Genomic DNA, 20,965 nt, shown 5'->3' with positions numbered 1-20,965 from the left:
TACCCCCCCCCCCCCCATTATTTTTAAATACTGATTTTCGATGGTAAAAAAAAAATAAAATTCTTCATAACGTTCTTAACGTTCTTCATAACGAAATCAATATCTATCCATATCGCTTGATGATAATTCTCTGATAAAATAAATTGAATGTCTTATTACGATTTGCTCTGTGCTTGTTAACTGATGATCTATCTTGTTTACTTTATTTTGTTCAAGGAGCAAAACTTGTTATGCAACCAAAATTGGATTTTTTTTTATCAATTGATAGAAAAAATAGTATTATTTCCGTATTAAGGTTGAATTGAGTTCATGGGGATAAGATATTCGATTTTCCAACAATTATTTCACGGATATTCAATACACATTTTAAGAAATCTATATAAGAATCTTTAAAGAGAAAAGGTTCCAATCCAGTTTCAATCATGTTGAAGCTCACAATTTATAAGCTGATTTTGGTTTGCTTATCATTCTGCTAAAATTGCATGACATCAAAATAGCTGCGGTGAAACTGAAATTTGTAAGAAAAAATCGTTACGTAACGATAAGTATACCTCCCCCCCTCCCCCATGTCACAATTCGTAACGCTCGAGCTTACTCCCTCCCCCCCCTAGGAGCGTTACGTAATTTATGGATGCCCCCTTAACTGAATGTTCAACTTTCTCCAAGACCGCGAATAATTTTGACTTCGAGGAAAAAAGCTTACTTTAAGTTTATTTTTTTCCAAATCTGCAAATCTGCAGTCGCGCCGTTTCCAGCCAGCGTCATCAGTCGTCCCGGCCCTGAGTTCGTCTGTGGTGACTGGTGACGAGGCTCCCCAGATCGCCTTTACAGGCAAGTACCTTTCGAACTCAAGATCCATTCCCTCGCGTGATGAGTTTCGCTTTCATGGAAACATGGCTGAACGACCGTACTATCTCGAGTCAGATATTTGGACCAGATTACGTTGTTTTTCGTTGTGACCGCAGTCCCCGTAATAGCAAGAAGAACACTGGAGGTGGTGTTTTAATTGCTGTAAAATCCAATTTCCATGCACTGCTCATTGACGATGACTCCTGGCACGACTTGGAACTTGTGTGGACCCGCATCGATCTTGGCAACCGAAAACTCTACGTATGCGTGCTCTGCCCATATTTGATAAACGGTCTAATGTGCCATGAACACCAATGCGAGAAAAACGCAAAATCAATGTTTTTATAATTTTTCTGCATCCTGATACTCAAAATAAAGTAGATTAATGTGCATAACAATCATTGTAGGTGTAGGACATAGGCGGTTGAGTTAAATCGCAAATTTAGATAAAGAATTTATGAAAAAAATTAATTTCAATCTCAGTAGCCACTTTATCAAATATAACGTGAACTAAAGTTGACAAATAGCTCTGAATTTGCCTGATGTGCATACGTTTTCAAATATTGCTGTGATTGCTCACGCCCATAACCACCAAGCCACAAGATCACAACAAGAAGGGATTAGAAAAACTTTCCATTCAAAGACACCGGTTGCTGCCATGGATGATCCAACACATCATGCACATTGTAGCATTGTAATTTATTTTTGATGGCTATTTAGTTCTGAGCGTGTAGTGATTGTGTTAATTCAAGCCAACATTCAATGTTTATAATTAAGAGTGTAACCTGTCAAACGAAAACACATGTGTAAACATAAACAAAAAGAGAAGAAAACAACATAGAACAGCAAAACAATTCACCGTTTCGGTTTGTGTCGCGCAGTCCGTTGCATCCCGAAGCCGTAAATTATAAAGGAACCGGTCGTTTCCCATCGGCGAGAGGTGAGCGAAAATAATTCGGAACAAACGGATTGGATAAACATCCATTCTTTTCAACTCCCAGGCATCTCGCCACAACATCCAGCGTCGAAGATGGTAGACTGTGCTGGTAGTCTTAATTCCAACGGCCCCAACTGGGTGAGTGACGATTAGCGCTTATGAAACTTTTGAGAAAAAGGAACAACATTTGGTTTTCTACAGGGCCGTTGTTGCAGAGCCGAGTGTCATTGTTCGGGAGCACAACGCACTATTAGTGCTCGTTTGGCCAAGTCGCAACAGAACCAGCTGGAAGCAGACAGCGGAAGTGCTCCGGGCAGTGGTGCGTGCCCGTGGAGCAGTGCAACCAGGCAGGGTTGCCAGAAAATCCGAGATATTAAGCTGTGATACACCTGTGCCGTCCGAGCTGTGATATGATTGTTGTTATTGTTTGGATGTTATGGTAGGAAACGGGCCCGTGAGTAGAAATTGTGTTAAGCTAGGCTAGGTTTTTAATGTGTCGTATAAGTAAAAATGTAAATTGCTACAAGTTTTGGGTTTTGAGTGTTTGTGTTTTGGGTAAAAGTTAGCCGTGCAGCACACACTGAGAGGCAGTGGTGCTCAACTTGTTTCATTGGCGCCCAACACAAAAACCCACTAAATTATGCTACCGCAAAAGTTAAAATATGTCTTGAATTTGTGATTTATGTTTTGAATTCGAGATTAATGTTGTATTTGGTGATTAATGCTAATCTTTATAATTTTGTGGATTTGATACTACTTTTTATTCTTATCGATACCCACATCAAATTATTTTTTTAATCTTAGCATAAGTTTTATGAAGTTCAGCATGCAATTAAATCATTTTTTTATAAGAAAATCTTTCTTTGAGAAGCTTTTCAAAAAATGATCAACGTAAAATCATCTCATGACCGACATTTTTGTGAGATATTGTTAAAGCTATGACCACAGAACCTTGTCTGTGTACTACATCGTCATCGATCCAGAAACACCGTAAGCCGAACGGGTAAATTCGAGCTTTCGTCAAGCGCAGTGAGCAACAACATATTTCACTACCTCCTCGCTTGATGTACACTTCAGCTATGTCTATCACCTAGGGTGATCAACAACGAAATCGTCATCGACCGTACAAAACACGCACAGCGTTACTTACTACACTACACCGAACGTGACAATATGCCCAACCAGAGCACTAGATAACGCCATCGCAAGCGGATTGAGCTCCTCCGCAGCGACAGTGCGGAACTCACTCTGCAAATCTGCTCCCTGAGCGACAGCAGTAACCTCCCAAAATTGACAACGCATATTGAAGCAGTACGGAGTGTGCAGGTTGCCGTCTGGACAGGCTCCTTTATAAATGGAGGTCACAAACAGGACCATGCAGACCGAAGAACACCTGGAAACGACTCTTCAGCGCTGAAGCGCTTGCCGTTCACGAACCGAGAGAAATCGTACTCTGTGTACTGGACGCAGCTCACAGAGAATTCCGACAAGAGATAGTATTGGAATGCCAAAGCTAGGTATCCCAATACAGCACCGAAAGATGTCACTTTGCACCCGTAAGACCTCCTGCGGGTCAGCCGTTAGTCAGGGCGGGAGAAACTGACCGTGTTCATGCGTTATGCAAACACGCCGTTACTGGAACGTGACAAACCAGCAAATCGCTCCTTTAAGCGAAACCGTTTGTGAGAAGGCATGCTGAACTTATTGTCATTTCCAAGGGAAGTAGCATAAATGGGGTCGCCAAGAAAACCCTCCATTCAAAAGCAACGCGATCTGGAGGCGCGGTAAAACCTCCATTCGGGCTCTTGGCGATCAGGGAACTAAATTCTCCCTTTCCACGGATTTGCTGCTTTTCCCTCTTTTTAATCACCATATTTTTAACCTCTTTTTAATTTTTATATTTGTTCAATGTTTTGTGTTTTTGAGCAAATTTGTAATGTTTAAGCTACTGTTTTGTGACTGTAACCGTAGCGGAGGCAAGAATTTGAAAGCTGGTACAGGAACGGTCAGAGACGATTTGCCAAGACTCGTTGGCGTTCGGTCAAGTCTTCCAGAAGTCGCTGGAGTAGTATTCTCGATTTGGGCCTTTAAGTTTCGATCTGGCAAGCATTGTTGTGGCTTGCGAAGTTTCGTGGTTGCCTTAGGGTGGCCAGACCGATGTCTCTGATCGTTGCCTAGGTATAGAGGTTTTGAATTTTTCATGAATCGTTTGTCTCCGATTCATGAAAAATTCTTCCGTTGCGGTAGTGTATGTAGCATTGTAATTTATTTTTGATGGCTATTTAGTTCTGAGCGTGTAGTGATTGTGTTAATTCAAGCCAACATTCAATGTTTATAATTAAGAGTGTAACCTGTCAAACGAAAACACATGTGTAAACATAAACAAAAAGAGAAGAAAACAACATAGAACAGCAAAACAATTCACCGTTTCGGTTTGTGTCGCGCAGTCCGTTGCATCCCGAAGCCGTAAATTATAAAGGAACCGGTCGTTTCCCATCGGCGAGAGGTGAGCGAAAATAATTCGGAACAAACGGATTGGATAAACATCCATTCTTTTCAACTCCCAGGCATCTCGCCACAACATCCAGCGTCGAAGATGGTAGACTGTGCTGGTAGTCTTAATTCCAACGGCCCCAACTGGGTGAGTGACGATTAGCGCTTATGAAACTTTTGAGAAAAAGGAACAACATTTGGTTTTCTACAGGGCCGTTGTTGCAGAGCCGAGTGTCATTGTTCGGGAGCACAACGCACTATTAGTGCTCGTTTGGCCAAGTCGCAACAGAACCAGCTGGAAGCAGACAGCGGAAGTGCTCCGGGCAGTGGTGCGTGCCCGTGGAGCAGTGCAACCAGGCAGGGTTGCCAGAAAATCCGAGATATTAAGCTGTGATACACCTGTGCCGTCCGAGCTGTGATATGATTGTTGTTATTGTTTGGATGTTATGGTAGGAAACGGGCCCGTGAGTAGAAATTGTGTTAAGCTAGCCTAGGTTTTTAATGTGTCGTATAAGTAAAAATGTAAATTGCTACAAGTTTTGGGTTTTGAGTGTTTGTGTTTTGGGTAAAAGTTAGCCGTGCAGCACACACTGAGAGGCAGTGGTGCTCAACTTGTTTCAACATTAGACAATTTATCAAATATATTGCACATTAGACAAATTTTCTTTAGGGTTGTATGCCTCTACCAATGGATTTTTTGAAAAATGAATGAAGTAGGGATATTATATAGAGTATAAGCTATCAAATGGCACAATTTTCTCCATTTTTAAAAAATGGCATATTAGACCGTTTATCAAATATGGGCAGTGCTGTACCTGCCCCCTGATCGCACACGAGATGTCACCCTGGCGGAGTCTCTTTCTCGCTGCATATCCAAAGTGAGTTCTCACTGCGCCCCCGAAGACGATATTCTCGTCATTGGTGACTTCAATATGCCCGGTTTGAAGTGGTGCTCCAACCATGGTAGCTTTTTGTACCTGCATCCTGTGCGCTCTACATTCTCGGCGCCTTCAAACATCATACTAGACTCCCTGAGTACGGCAACCTTGCGTCAAATTAACAGAGTTACTAACGAAAACGGCCGTATGTTGGATCTCTGCTTTGCTAGCGATGGGTCTCGCGTTCCGACCATTGAATCGGCTCCTGCTCCGTTCGTTAAGGCAGTTCAGCATCATCCAGCTCTAATGGTTTCGCTCGAGGTCACTGGATTGCGTGCTTCTGTCGAAAAATCAGCACCTTTCTATCTCGACTTCAAGAAAGCGGATTTCGATGCTATCTCCCATATCCTGGTCACCATCGACTGGGAATCTGAACTCAATCTATTGAATACCAATGCTGCGGCCGAAACCTTTTCGCATATCTTGAATTACGTTATCGACCGCCACGTGCCAAAGCGAACGTCTTCCGGGAATTTGCGGACTCCTTGGTTTACGAAAGAACTGCGTCGACTGAAGACGGCGAAGAGATGTGCTCTTAGAAATTACCATAAGCTCAAATCCTCCCAAACTAAGGATGTATATCGAAGACTGAACTCCGCTTATAAAAAAGCCAGTAAGCTTTGTTACCACAATTATCTTTTTCGAGTACAACGTAACCTCAAGTCCAACCCAAAATCGTTCTGGAAGCATGTCAAAAGTCAGCGGAATGAACCTGGTATTCCAACTCAAATGTTTCTGGATGGCAACACTGCGAACTCTGATGGCAGAATCTGTGCTCTCTTTGCTAAAAAATTCTCGAGTACCTTTGCTACTGCTTCAACATCCCCAGAACACGTGGAGAGTGCTGTTAGGAATGTTTCGCCACTCGGCTTCAGCATGAGCACGATTGTTGTAGAGGATGCGGTCATATCTAAAGCAGCGGCAAAGCTCAAAAACTCCCTCTCTACTGGCCCGGACGGTATACCATCTGCGGACCTTTACTTGGCTGGTTCCGCAGTTACTTAACTGGAAGTAAATTGACAGTTCGCACTGGAGACACTCTCTCCAGCCAGTTCTCTGCTTCCTAATCCTTCTTAATCTATGTTAACGATGTGCTCACACTCCTTAACGGCCCGAAACTTTGTTATGCTGATGATCTTAAACTGTTCTACGCCATAAACGGTCATTACGACATTGATTTTCTGCAAAACCAGTTTAATCTTTTCGCACAGTGGTTCGACATCAACTGCCTGCCTTTGAATCGCAGTAAATGTGCAGTCATCAGTTTCTCACGAAGACGGCAGCCTTTTTGCGCGGAGTACTTCTTAGGAGATGAGTCCATTGCGCGGGTGGACCACATCAATGATTTGGGCGTAATACTCGACCGTAAGCTGGAATTCAAAACACATACGAACTACGTCGTCGATAAAGCTTCTAGAAGCCTCGGATTTTTATTTCGAGTGGCCAAGGAATTCAAGGACGTGTATTGCCTGAAGAGCCTGTATTGCAGCATAGTTCGATCCATCCTCGAATACGCCTCAGCTGTCTGGTGTCCTTACTACCAGAACGGTAATGAGCGGCTCGAGGCTATCCAGAGGCGCTTTTTGCGTTATGCCCTCAGACACCTTAACTGGCAAGACCCGTTCCACATGCCAAGCTACGAACATCGATGTCGTCTTATAGACATGGATACTCTTCAAGCCCGAAGAAATGCAACACGAGCTTCTTTTGTTGCCGATCTACTGACATCGCGTATCGATTGTCCTACGCTGCTGGAAACAATTCCTCTTAGTGTGAGACCCCATGGACTGAGAAACCAGGACCTTCAACTGTATGTCCCCATTTGATTGAACAACTATGGAGCCAATAGTGCATTCATCGGTGTCATGAAAATGTTCAACCGCTTTTCCGAGCTCTTCGACTTCGACGATTCGCGGAATGTTTTCCGAAGAAATGTTTTAAGAATATCAAGAAATCGTTAATTAGATGTAAATTTTATGTAACTTTAACTTTAAGTCGTTATTTGGATCTATACTTGGTTCGTTGATTGAATAAACAAATAAACAAATAACCGAATTTTGATGAAATTTTTTCAAGGAAATTGAAACAAAATTGAATTTTTAGAATTTTGAAAAGCATAATTCAAGTCATTTTACAGGCTTCAACCAAGTTGTTAAATAAGTTTAAATCTTTAGTCTTATATATTCAATGATTTTCTTGAATGATGTCGGAAATTGTAATTATATCTATTGGAATTTCTAAAAATGGTAGAATTTATTTCTTTTTACAATGGAAATGCAAAATGAGAAAAACGTGTATAAACTCCGAGGAAATTCAATATCTTCCTTCCTACATGAATCAAATTTATGGTAATAAACCTTCCTTTTGTGAAAATGTCCGGAGGAATTCAGGCACCCCACAGGTCCACGGAGATACATATAACGCTTTTTCAACCCCCTTATATTTTGTAAACAATCCAGAAAAACACTAAATTACAATAGAAAATTTTGGAATTAATAGACATTTTTTGTTGATTACGAAATAGAGTTATGGCTGATTTTACCCTCAATTCCCTCATATTTTTCAATAAATAATGAAAAAAGTAAGTTCGGATTTGAACATTTTGAACCAAATGAGACTTATCTTGTTTGGTTTTTTTTTGAGGAATCGAACGAGGGCTATTTGAGTCACTGTACGTATTAGAAAATGTTGTTATGACGTAAAATCGCCTTCAATTTCCCAACATTTTTTAATAAATTCAGAAATAGCTTTTCCGGAAAATTTTGAGACATATCTTGTGGATCTAATGAAGGCTCTGTCAGCCACTAAACGTAACGGTAACTAGAGTTACGGCTGTTTTCTCCTCAATTCCTCTACAGTTTTCAAATTTTTCAGAAAAAGTGTATGTTCGTACTTGAAAATTTTAAACTAATGTAGACTTATCTTGCATGCTTTTTTTTTCGAGAAATCAAACCCCTTCATTTTTATACATCGTTGGATAGTTTTATTCTTGGCAATTTCAAAGATTACAGAAACACTGAAATACAGCAAAGCAGTCCAAAATTATAAATACCTACACGTTAAAAATGAATAATGAACCAAATATGTATCAAAATGTAAAACAAGCAGAGTATTTCCAAGAAAAAAAAATTTTGATCCAAAATTTTTGGATTCAACTGAGCAAAATGTGTACCAAGCGTAAAATATTTTTGATACCAATCCCATCAAAAGATGCGGATTTTTGTGCACTTAAACTTCACTGTTCCAAGATTGTATTTTTGTGGCAAATTGTAGTTTAACACACAATGAGTACATTTTACTCATTGTGTGTTAAACGACAATTTGTAACCAAAATACAATCTTTGAACAGCCATAACTTTTTTGTTTTAAGTCTAATCGAGTTGCAGTCTTCAGGTGAAATGTTAGTCTTGATTGAAATTTTTATAAAATCTACATAATCAAGCAATAAATTCGTAAAGACAAAAATGTATGATGAAAAACCAGTTTTTTTATGCTTCTTTATAACACTATGTCTCAGAATCCCTTTCACACTTGAGATCAGTGCAACCCTTTCCTGTTGTCCGATTCCGCTCAAATTTGGCATACGGCCTTCTGAAGACTTCCTTAAACCATCCAAGTCTATTTTTGCAAGTATTTTGATTTTAAAGTAGGTATTTATTAAGACAAATTTGATAAATTAAATTAAAAAATATCCTAAATTGTGATTTTTACTAAGCATTGAACCGTAAATAGCTCTTCACACGATGATACAAACAACATGCTTTGTTTAGCAAAGTTAAATCCGCATCTTTTGATGGCATTGGTATCAAAAATATTTTACCCTTGGTACACATTTTGGTCAGTTGAATTCAAATTTTTGGACCGAACAATTTTTTTTTCTTGGAAATAGCTTGCTTGTTTTACATTTTGATACAAATGTGGTTCATTTTTCATTTTTTACGTATAGTATTTAACTCGAACAAAATTAAAAAAATATAAAATATATAAATTTCATGAAAATTTTTGGACTCAGAATTTATTTAAAATCAAATCTTTTGAAAGTGGACTTTTTTCAAAGATCGCGCTTGCGGAACCTCCAAACATATTTTTTTCAGTCGGCCCCATACAAAAGTTTGTTCTGCACATCCTAATCTACCATTTGGAGGGTGAGCCCCCAGATTCCCAGAAGTTATGCAATTTTGGGACACCCTAATGTGCATTGGTCGTTGCGGATCTCCTTACATCGAGGATTGACTCACTGCCCCTCGCTGCTGGAAGCTATTCCTCTCAACGAGCGACTGCGAGGATTGAGAAACCAGAATCTGCAACTCTACGCTCTCGTTCGGCTAAATAACTATGGAACTAATAGCGCTCTTATAGGCATCCTAAAAACCTTCAATCGTTTTTCGGAAAACTTTGACTTTGGCGTTCCCAGAAATGTTTTCCGTTAAAACATATTGATCAAGTCAAGAAAAACGTAGATTTATGTTAATTTTTATTTGTTACCTATAATTAAGTTATCATTAGGATCTAAATTTGATCCATTGATTTTTATACAATAAACAATACTAAGTTTCGGATAATCCGGATATGTTGAGGAATTACTTATTCAGTTATAAATTGATCTAGTGATTTTTTTACATACATGCTCCGATGAATTGTCCCATGTCTTTGCTCTGTACTAAATAGCTAAAGCATGGATCATCTTAAATCTGGACGCACTGTTTATTATATCATGGCGCTCCTAGTTGTCGGATCTGGAGAGCTTTGACAGTAATTTGTTTTGGAATGTTTCCGCCATCAGTGCTGAAAGTTTCACTACAATTTGTTTGAAAAAGTTACACGTGATGGAAGCCGCAAGACGAAAATAAATTTTGGACACCCACGTTAAAAACCCAACGTGGTCGGGTTCAAAAATCGCGATATCGTTTGAAATAGTCAAATCGACTGTGTGCAGCGTTCTCTAACGTTTCCGTGAGATGCATACTATTGATCGACAGGTTCATACCAAGCGTCATAGTTGAACTAAGAATCGGAAACTGCCTTTGGAGGTTTTAAGAACGATCAGGGCAAACTCAGGGCAGTCGGACTATGACATAGCCAAGAAATTCAATGCCGAACGGTGCACCGTTAGAAGAATTCGTCTGCGCGAAGGAATCCGATCCTATCGGGCCAGTAAGCAATCAAACCGGACATTGAAGCAGAATGTCCGGACGTGCCCGGAAGTTATACAACAAGATTCCAACGAAGTACGACGGATGCATCCTCATGGATGACGAAACGTACGTGAAGATGGATTTGGGACAGCTTCCTGGCCAAAAATATTTTAAAGCCAGTGCCAGTGGTTGAAGTGATTTCCTCGGCAAGTTCAAATTCGTTTTTGCCGATAATTTTGCAAGAAAGTGTTTGATCAGGCAAGGTATTTGCAGCTGCGGGAGAAAAGGCCCAGTTTTTATGACAAACAAGACCATGGTCTCCAAGATGTACAAGGAGGAGAAAACGTATTCTTCCGTACAAAAGACCAGTAAAATTTTGGCCTGACACTACACCAAAGAGATACTACAGTGGTATCGGGACAACGGGTGGATTTTGTCGAAAAGGACATCAACCTACCCAACTGGCCTCAATTCCGCCCTATCGAAAAATATTGGGCAATTGTCAAGCAGAAGATAAAGAAGAATGGTAGGTCGACTCGGGATGCAACAGAGATGACGAGATGGTGGAAAGAAATGGCCGCTGAGGTCAGCGAACAGGGTGTCCAAACTATGATGAGTGGTATTCGACAAAATATTCGAAATTTCATCAAAACCACACTGGGATATTTATTAAAATTATTTTTCCTTTTAAGTGCAAGAAAAAACCTACATTTTAAGTACAAAACATTTTATTTCGTTTACAAAGTTCCGAGATAAAACCCATTTTATTGGGTGAAGATTTAAGCTAATGCATTAAATTGAGGTAGGCGAAAACTATCGCACAGTATGAGATACAGGTTTAAACAAAGATTAAAAAAAAGATCGTCGAAGCCTTAACTTTAAGAAAGTTTGAAATCCAGTTTGGAAGATTTAATACAATCAAACAAATTTTCCATTTTGAACTTCGAATGGGTCATATGAATGACACGCTTAGTTCACCTAGTTGTTGATTTTATTTATGAAACCACTTAAGTGACTTAGTTTGATATTTTATGAAAAATGTAACTTTAAGCATAACTTTTAAAAACGGTTTGTTTAGTGGCCGAATGACAAAAACTATGAACACTTTGCTCACCTAACGACAACCTACCAGTTCACCAGCCTTTAAACCGCACTCCAGCCAGACACAAAAAGCGAGGGACAATTCATGGGCTCAATTGCACCCTGGGCCAATTTATGTGAGCACGCTTCCGATAAATTTGTCATTTTGCATTTTATGACAGTCTTGGATACCTATTGGGGTTGAGGTTGGAAGGTGGCTTTAAATCTGATCAGCCCAACTGGGTGCCAGCAAATGCGGATTCGACAAGAGGTAGCCCCAATGTTACATTTAGTTGCATTGTGCTAGAGTTTTAGATTCAAGTGCATCGGTTGTTTGTTTTTAGACAGAATCAATTTTATTTGAATCCAGGGGGCATTTTTTGTTGGGCGCGGTAGGAATGCAAACAAATTTTAGAAAGGCAAACTGGAGCTCGGAGGGTTTCTAGGAATGATGATAACATCTAAGTCAAGTCAGTCGTATTCTAGTCATTCACCGGGAATTAATTTGCCTTGAAATTTGTGACACAAACAAACCAAAAACGAACGATAATTTATCATAATAAAAATAAAAAAATCAACTTTCCCGGGTTTAATTACTTCTGAATACTTGTCCCGGTTCTACGTGACGTTCCAATTGGAAAAGTCAACCGACCAAAGATGACTGTCATTTCCACAATCATAGCGTGGAAATTAAAATACTTCCACGGAGCCGGAATCAACAATCACACCCCTTCCAGGGTGATGGCTTCTCCAACAACAAGCAAACGCGGAGGAGCTAAGGATGAAAAAAAAAACTTTTCTCCACCATCATCGTCATGATCGCATTTTAAGTCATTCATCAGGGCGGACTTTGCCTTTCGACAAGCGAGTCCAATTCAACTTTAATTTTGTTTTTGTGCCGCCTAAAACGAAAAGCGCGGGGTCAGGCTAGGACCAAAGAAAGGCTGCTGCATAAATACGGGAGAAATTAAAATTCCCGGCACCTTCATCAAATGTTTATTCACACGAACAAAGTGAGGCTTGTGTTAAATGCGAAAGGAAATAGCCGAGCGTTTTGGGCTGACACTGAGGAATTTGCAATGCATGCTGCAGGACACAACAACACTAGTCGCGTCGCGTCGCATTCACCCCTTCATCATAATGGGCTCGACTGATGCGGGATTTCCGAGTGACCCCTTTTTTCTGCTCCTAAGTTTTCGCAAATAAGTACACACCCCGACGCTTGAAAAACACACAGAGAAAAGGTTTTTTTTTCTCCTCGTCGCACTGGAATTTTTGGTAGGGGAAAGTGTTCCTAAATGCGCCTAACGGGTTAAATGCGCCTTCGGCCCTTTGGGGAAATGACTGGCCAAACAACATATCAAATCAATGCGTTCCCAAGTAACACAGATTATGCCAACTAGCATTAGGAAGTTTTATTATGGTTTAATTATGGCATTTTTTTGTGCAGCTCGTTTTATGGCGGTTTTATTATGGTCATGCAGAATGCTTATAATTTTTTTTCGACCATATGTTTTCGGATGGTTTTGAAAACGCTAATAAAACTTTTATTAAACATGCTGTTTTAGTTGTTTTGAAAGAGTTGTGAATGCTTTTTTTAAACTATAATAAAACACAAACCTAGAAGTTTGCTCCAAGCTTTCTTTTGCATGTTCTATAATAGCACTCAGTGCATGATTATTAAACCGCCATAAAACTTAGTGACAGTTCTCGATCAAGATGTCAAAACAGGACACGCTCAGATTAGATAGCACATATTTGAATTGGAACTCCCATTTTTACACATTTTTGGTAAGTTATGCGTGTTGGTTTTGAGTTAAAATAAAAAAAAATACATCTTTGAAAACTTGAAATCACCGAAAGTGGTATGAATATCTTTACAATATGAGTATTGAGTGAAAGGGCCCAAATAGTAGGAAAAAAATTGTTGCTTGACGCCATCATTAATATCGTGAAACCTTCACAATATGGTTATTAGGTGAAAGTAATAAACGAGTAGAAGTCAAATTTCGTTGCCCGTCGCCATCTTAAATCCGAGATGGCGGCTACCACTCAACTTGAAAATACTGTAAATGACTGAAAATTGCAGAAAACCTATATTATAGGGGTATAAGTTGAAAGAAATCAACCGGGAGAAGTTGAATTTCGCTATCTGACGCCATCTTGAAATCCAAGATGGTGGCTTCCGCTAAACTTGAAATGTAATAAATGACTTAAAATGACATGAAACCCAGGTGGTAGTGGGTGGGAGGGCTTAACGAGTAGAAGTCGAATATTGCTATCTTACGCCATCTTGAAATCCAAGATGGCAGCTTTCGATAAACTTTAAAAATGCTCTAAATCATTGAATATCGCATGAAACCTCCAAAATATGGGTGTTTGTCAATTGGGATAAGCTATAAAAAATTTATTTTTGCATTCTGTCGCTATCTTGAAATCCAAGATGGTGGCTTCAGCTGAACTTAAAAATACTGTAAATGAATGAAAATAGCATGAAACTCCCAACTATATTGTATTGGGTGCTAAGGCTAAATGATAGAAGTCAAATATCTCTTTTCGCGTTTCTCTGAAAATCTGTAGGGGGAAGTGTTCCTAAATGCGCATATTGGGTAATATGCGCATACAGCCGATTGACGATATGGCTGGAGATTCATCATATCTAATCAGTGCAGTTTGAGGGTAATACGCTTTTAACACAAGGCATGAAAAAATTAAATTGTTATATAAAGTCGAAAAAATTTAAAAATTCAAACAAAATTTTTGTCAGTTTTGTTCTAATATATTGAACTTTAATTATCGTGCGTACAGAATCTGTGAACAAAATTTTTAATGGTTTTTCTTTCTTATCCAACTGGAAATCGGAAAATCAACAAATTGAAGCGTTTGGCAAAGTTGTAGATGATAAGATATTGCAATAAGAGACTGGTTCTTAATGCCCATATCAAGGCAGGTTAAATGCCTATATCAAGAAAAATAGATTAGTCTTATAAATTTTTTACTTTTTATCATTTAAACATTAAATCTACGCTCAAATAACGATCTTACAGCGAAAAAAGAAGAATTTTATACTGATCCGATTAAAATACGATATGAACAAAATATTACCATGAAATATGGCCATATGGCATACTTAACTATGTTTCATGCAAAAGAACTAGTGATGCAAAAAATTTCCTCAAAATTTCAGCCTTGACGTATGCTTAACATCCGTTTCTACCATTTTCAATTAAATAATATAAAAATATTGCAAGTGTTCATGAAATATAGCTTAAAATATAAATATGCGCATTTAGCCCGCCAGTTTCGGAAATCGGCTAATTTGACTTCTTTTATTATAAAATTAATTTAACAAAAACTGTAAGAGATTTTAACAGAAAAATTGCTCTGATGTATGTAAAACAGATGTCCACTCATGTGTATATTGTTTTCAGACTCCTATCTATTGGAATATGGGAGAAAATGAGTGCTATCCTTAATATGCGCATATAACCCGCCTCTCCCCTAAGTGACTGAAAATCACACAAAAACCACCACAATACAGACCCCATTCGTTTTTGGCAACATTCGATTTTGGCAACATCGAATTTGGCACATGTGCCTAAATCAGACGGTAAACAGAAACAACATAAACTTATAGTTTTCGCTAGAATAAGACCAATACAATTTAAACATAATAGCATGATAGGAATAATAGAATTACATAAATGGCAAAAAAATCAAAAACTATAAACAAAACAAGAAAAGTGCTAAATGCATTAGAAACATAATGAAAAAAGTAATAAAAGTGATTTAAAATTATCTAAATTGTCTTAAAATAGTAGTTTTAATGTAGTATTACGTGAAAAAAGTTGTGTTCAAGCGATTTTCATTGATTAACAATATTTTAAATTCAGTGGAAGCTGCCATCTTGGATTTCAAGATGGCGTCGGAAAGAAAAAAATCGACTTCTTGTTTAGCCCTTTCACCCAATACCCGTATAGTGGTGGTTTAATGCGACTTTTTGTCAGCATTAAGCATTAAAAGTTGAGCGGATGCCGCCATCTTGGATTTCAAGATGGCGTCTGATAGCTAAATTCAACTTCTACTCGTTTAGCCCTTTCACCCGATACCCATTTTGTTGGGGTTTCATGCGATTTCAAGTCATTTACACCATTTTAAAGTTCAGCGGAAGCCGCCATCTTGGATTTCAAGATGGCGTCAGACAACGAAATTTGACTTCAACTCATAATTTATTCCACGGGTCATTCAAAACCAATCCCTTTTCATTCAAAAAGTCTGTCCTCATTTACTGTACTAATGATTAACAACTCAGAAATGAGGAACTCAACCTTAGCGTGTAATTGGTTGGCTTGCGAGAGAAACGTCAAATCGTAGCTTTTTTTGGGGTCATCATTAAACCATAATAAAACTATGAATTGACTCACGCCATGTTGGTTGCAAAATCGAAGGGCAAAAAATGACGCCATGTTGATGGATTCACAATGCAAGCATTGGAAAATATTTTTTCAGGCCTTTTTCCATCAATTCCATCATGATTGACCATCAGATTTAACGAGGCGCATTTATTTTAAGATACTATTTCATATACATTTTACCTAAAATCTTGACTGGCAGTAGAAAAGAAGCTCAATATATGGTTAAAACATTGGTTTTTTTAGCTATTAATTTTACCAGATCATATCTGAATAATGCAATCATCATTCATCAACCATTATGGTTGCTGGAAAAAATAAAAAAAAATTCCGAGAACTGACAGAACCGAAAAAAAATAAAAATTTCTAACATGTTTTATAATAGCTTTTTAAAAGCTTTGGTGACCAATATTGATGACCAACAATTATATGTCTTGATGACGTTTCTAGGGTAGGGCCAAATAGCCTGATTTTGGCTTTATTAGAGTCCAGGTGATGTTATAGAATGCTCTTTAGCTTTTTATGAAGATTAATGCGATAGTCCAAACGATATTTTGCTGACCATAATAAAGCTAAAATTGTTACTTGGGTTTTGAAGGTAATACGCTTGAAACTTATAGCATGAATAAATTTTATGAATTTACAAACTCAAAAAAAAAATCAAATTTTTGATACCTCTTGATGTAGGATTTTGACTTTTAAAAATTAGATATACGTAAAGCAGTCCAAATCAAAAACTTGGATTATTTTTGTTTCTTATCGTGAAAAACATAAAAAATACAGCAAATTTAAGCTTTTATGAAATTTTAATAATGAATGGAAATTGGAATAAGAGAGTGTTTTTGTATGCCCCATCATGTTTGTAAAATGTCTCTATCCTAAAACAACATGTTAAATAGATTTTTTTTTTATAACTTATTCTTCGAGTTTAAGCCCTAATCAGCTCCTTGAGAGAGAATTGAAGATTTTAATAGAAAGATTTGATAATTTTTTTCTAATTTATATTCATTTACCCAAACTTTTATATTATTTCATAAAATTATAAAGGACATATATTTATATAAAATTACAGCTTTGTCGTCTGAGAGTTTTAAGATTTAAGCATTTTCAAAACAATTAAACGATAATATTGCCAGAGAAACTGAAATTTTGCTTCATACATAAATAGGCGCTTTAAGACCGCACGGTTTCGTTCTCTACAAACTTCTACGTACTAAGTTCTCTAAAAAACTGAAGAAGTTTTCAACTTTAAAATAATTCCGATGTGTAGCAATTATTTGTCTGCTTTGTGCCTATATTTGATAAAATATTTAATAATATCAGTATTCTTGTGTATTCTATAGGCGCATATAGCCTACTTTGCCCTTACCACTTTTTGGTCTCAGTCACCAGATTTTCGTCCTGCTAGAATTACAACAAGCAGGCGCTGCTGTTGCGTCTACGTGGTGTTGAAGTTGAGTTCTTTTAGGGTTTGGAATAAATGTAAAAATAACCTGACAAAAATTAGTTGGTAAGAATTCAGATTTCTCTCACTTGAATTAAACACATATCTTTAAGGGATACGACCCGGAATTTGACATTTTTTTTCGGGAATTTAACAACACGGTCATTCTGCCCAAGACCCCGAATTCGACATATCCAACCGATGGGTCTTTCATCCGACATCCCATTCTTCTGCAGCGATGGCGGGCTTCGATACTTCGCCCAACGCTATATTCGCAAACAAAGGTTTCTCTTAGAAGGAGAAACCACATGCGGGACGCGAGCGGAGCACACCATCTCAATTTCTCTCATACCGCTCGAGCTATTATGTCGTTCGTAGTCATGCTATTCAGCATTAGAGAAATTGAGTTGGTGTGCATCGTCCGAATCTTACGCACAAAATTTCTCCATTTAGTAGCATTGCCTCAAACTTTTGGCCTATGCCCAAACCGCGATCGTTTTGTGCTAGAATTTTAAAGGGTAACAATACGACGCAAGCGAGAATCTGTCATATAATTTTGTAGTAAATTTGGAAAAGGGCGAACGCGCCAAATGTAAACGGATCTAGCGTTACATTTCATAAGGGCGAAACTAGCAGTTAGCTCGAAACGAGAAAAACGCGTTGAACATGTCGGAACATTTCTAGAGTTTGTTTTGATTAGGTTTTGAATTATTTGTTGCAAACGTTTCATAAACATGTATTTTATCTTTAGTAAAAAATTGGTTTCAATTTATCATAAAATAACTTTTACACAATGATTTGAAATTAGGGCGCATGACGACTTTCTCATTTTCGAGTGCAATTTGGTTTTTGCGACTTTTTGCACTGCACTGGATTAGCGTGCAAAACAAAGGTCGCAAAAAACAGTTCGTCGTGTTGGTTCTTGCGACATAATGCATTTTCACCAGAAAATGCTTCGGTGAGTTTTAAAAGTTTGAAATTTTCAATGAAATTAGTTACCAATGGTGGTTCTAGGTATTTTAGGAGGATGAACGGTTCCATTTTTATGCTGGATAAGTTGAATGAACGATAGTTTCATGGCTAAACAAATTTTAACATGATATTTTGTTACCGCAGTGGCAACCAGATTTGGAAAAGTTTTCGCAATTGAACGGTTAGAGTTTTGGTAAGAAATTTACATCCGGATAGAAACCTGATGGACAGTTCCTTGCCGCACCGATATTAGGATGCAGCATCGATGGAGAAAGGATAGCTTCGCTGGAAGCGGGTAGAGATTTGGACAAAGCCCACTCTATACAATTGTTGTGCAATTCATATGAAGATTTTGTAGAGCGCATATCACCCGCAGGGATCCGGACAACACCTAATGGATTCAAACGTAAGTCCTCTTTCTATTATGTTCTTTTTTGAGATGTTTGGAAAATTGTCACATGTGGAGAATCCTCCCAAATCACTTGCTAATAATGCACTTTTTAGAAAGTAATATTATGTTAGAAATTACGTAATTGGAGCTAGGGAGCAGGGATAAGCGAAGTTGAAGTTAAAATAAATCGAATTTTGAGATAAATTTTATCTACTTGCAAAACGACGTTTGCGCCAAACACGTAATGCAAAAGGTTGTAAGTGCATTATTATACGAGCAACTTAATTAAAATATTTGTTGAATACACTAGCATGTTTCGCATCATTTTTTAAATTTCATACAAAATTTTCAGACAATTCTGAGTAATATTTTAAACAGTTGGATTAAAAATGTAGTGAAAAACTTCAGCAGCTATTTACTCGAAACACCTCAGGAGGTCCATACGACCTAATCAAAACAAACTCTAGATTTAATCAAATCTTGTTGGAACATCGATGGGGAAGAGGGGGTCAATAAAAAAAAATTGTGAAATACAAACAAATTGTAATAAATAGCCCGAAAGTTTGTGTGCAACAAAATTGCATATCACACAATTGCACTAAATCTGTAAATCGAGTAATTTTTATCAAATAAATCAATAAAATCAAGAGTTCAAAAGGTGAAATAACTCCCATCTTCCAAAATTTGATTTTGAATCTTGTATCCTTTAGGATTTTTGATTTTTTTCAAAGTTTTTATAAAATATTTCAAACTTATTTATCTTCCCCTTCGGGTTTTTTTTGTAAATTTCAGGGAAACAAAAGAAGAAATTGAGCTGTAATGCAGGTCTTCGAACGGTTTTTTTTACTCAGCTGACAATTCATGCTGGGTAGGGAAAATATAATCTTATTGGAAAAAATAATGTCATACTGGGATCAATTCATCTAATAGTAGCAGGTAAACTGACTAGTTGTTGAAGACAAATATCAAAAATACATATTTTAAATATTGTCGAATATAAGTTGTTATTAAGAAAATTAACAAAATTGACAAAACATATTGTCAAAATTGATGAAACAGAAAAAACTGTCCAAATCGACATCATTAAAAAATTGACAAAATTGATAAAATTTACAAAGTTGACAAATTCGACAAATTTGACAACATTGACAAACTCGACAAAATGGAAAAAATTTACAAAATTCACAAAATTGACAAAATTGACAAAATTGAAAAAATTGACAAAATTGACAAAATTGACAAAATTGAAAAAATTGACAAAATTGACAAAATTGACAAAATTGACAAAATTTACTAAATTGACAAAATTGACAAAATTGACAAAATTGACAAAATTGACAAAATTGACAAAATTGACAAAATTGATAAAATTGACAAAATTGACAAAATTGACAAAATTGACAAAATTGACAAAATTGACAAAATTGACAAAATTGACAAAATTGACAAAATTGACAAAATTGACAAAATTGACAAAATTGACAAAATTGACAAAATTGACAAAATTGACAAAATTGACAAAATTGACAAAATTGACAAAATTGACAAAATTGACAAAATTGACAAAATTGACAAAATTGACAAAATTGACAAAATTGACAAAATTGACAAAATTGACAAAATTGAAAAAATTGACAAAATTGACCAAATTGTCCAAATTGACAAAATTGACAAAATTGACAAAATTGACAAAATTGACAAAATTGACACAATTGACAAAATTGACAAAATTGACAAAATTGACAAAATTGACCAAATTGACCAAATTGACAAAATTGACAAAAATGACAAAATTGACAAAATTGACAAAATTGACAAAATTGACAAAATTGACAAAATTGACAAAATTGACAAAATTGACAAAATTGACAAAATTGACAAAATTGACAAAATTGACAAAATTGACAAAATTGACAAAATTGACAAAATTGACAAAATTGACAAAATTGACAAAATTGACAAAATTGACAAAATTGACAAAATTGACAAAATTGACAAAATTGACAAAATTGACAAAATTGACAAAATTGACAAAATTGACAAAATTTACAAAATTGACAAAATTGACAAAATTGACAAAATTGACAAAATTGACGAAATTGACACAATTGACAAAATTGACAAAATTGACAAAATTGACAAAATTGACAAAATTGACAAATTTGACAAAATTGACAAAATTGACAAAATTGACAAAATTGACAAAATTGACAAAATTGACAAAATTGACAAAATTGACAAAATCGACAAAATTGACCAAATTGACCAAATTGACAAAATTGACAAAATTGACAAAATTGACAAAATTGACAAA

The sequence above is a fragment of the Uranotaenia lowii genome, chromosome 3, assembly GCF_029784155.1.
Source record: "Uranotaenia lowii strain MFRU-FL chromosome 3, ASM2978415v1, whole genome shotgun sequence".
Taxonomy (NCBI): domain Eukaryota; kingdom Metazoa; phylum Arthropoda; class Insecta; order Diptera; family Culicidae; genus Uranotaenia; species Uranotaenia lowii.
Note: the sequence above shows the minus strand (reverse complement) of the source record.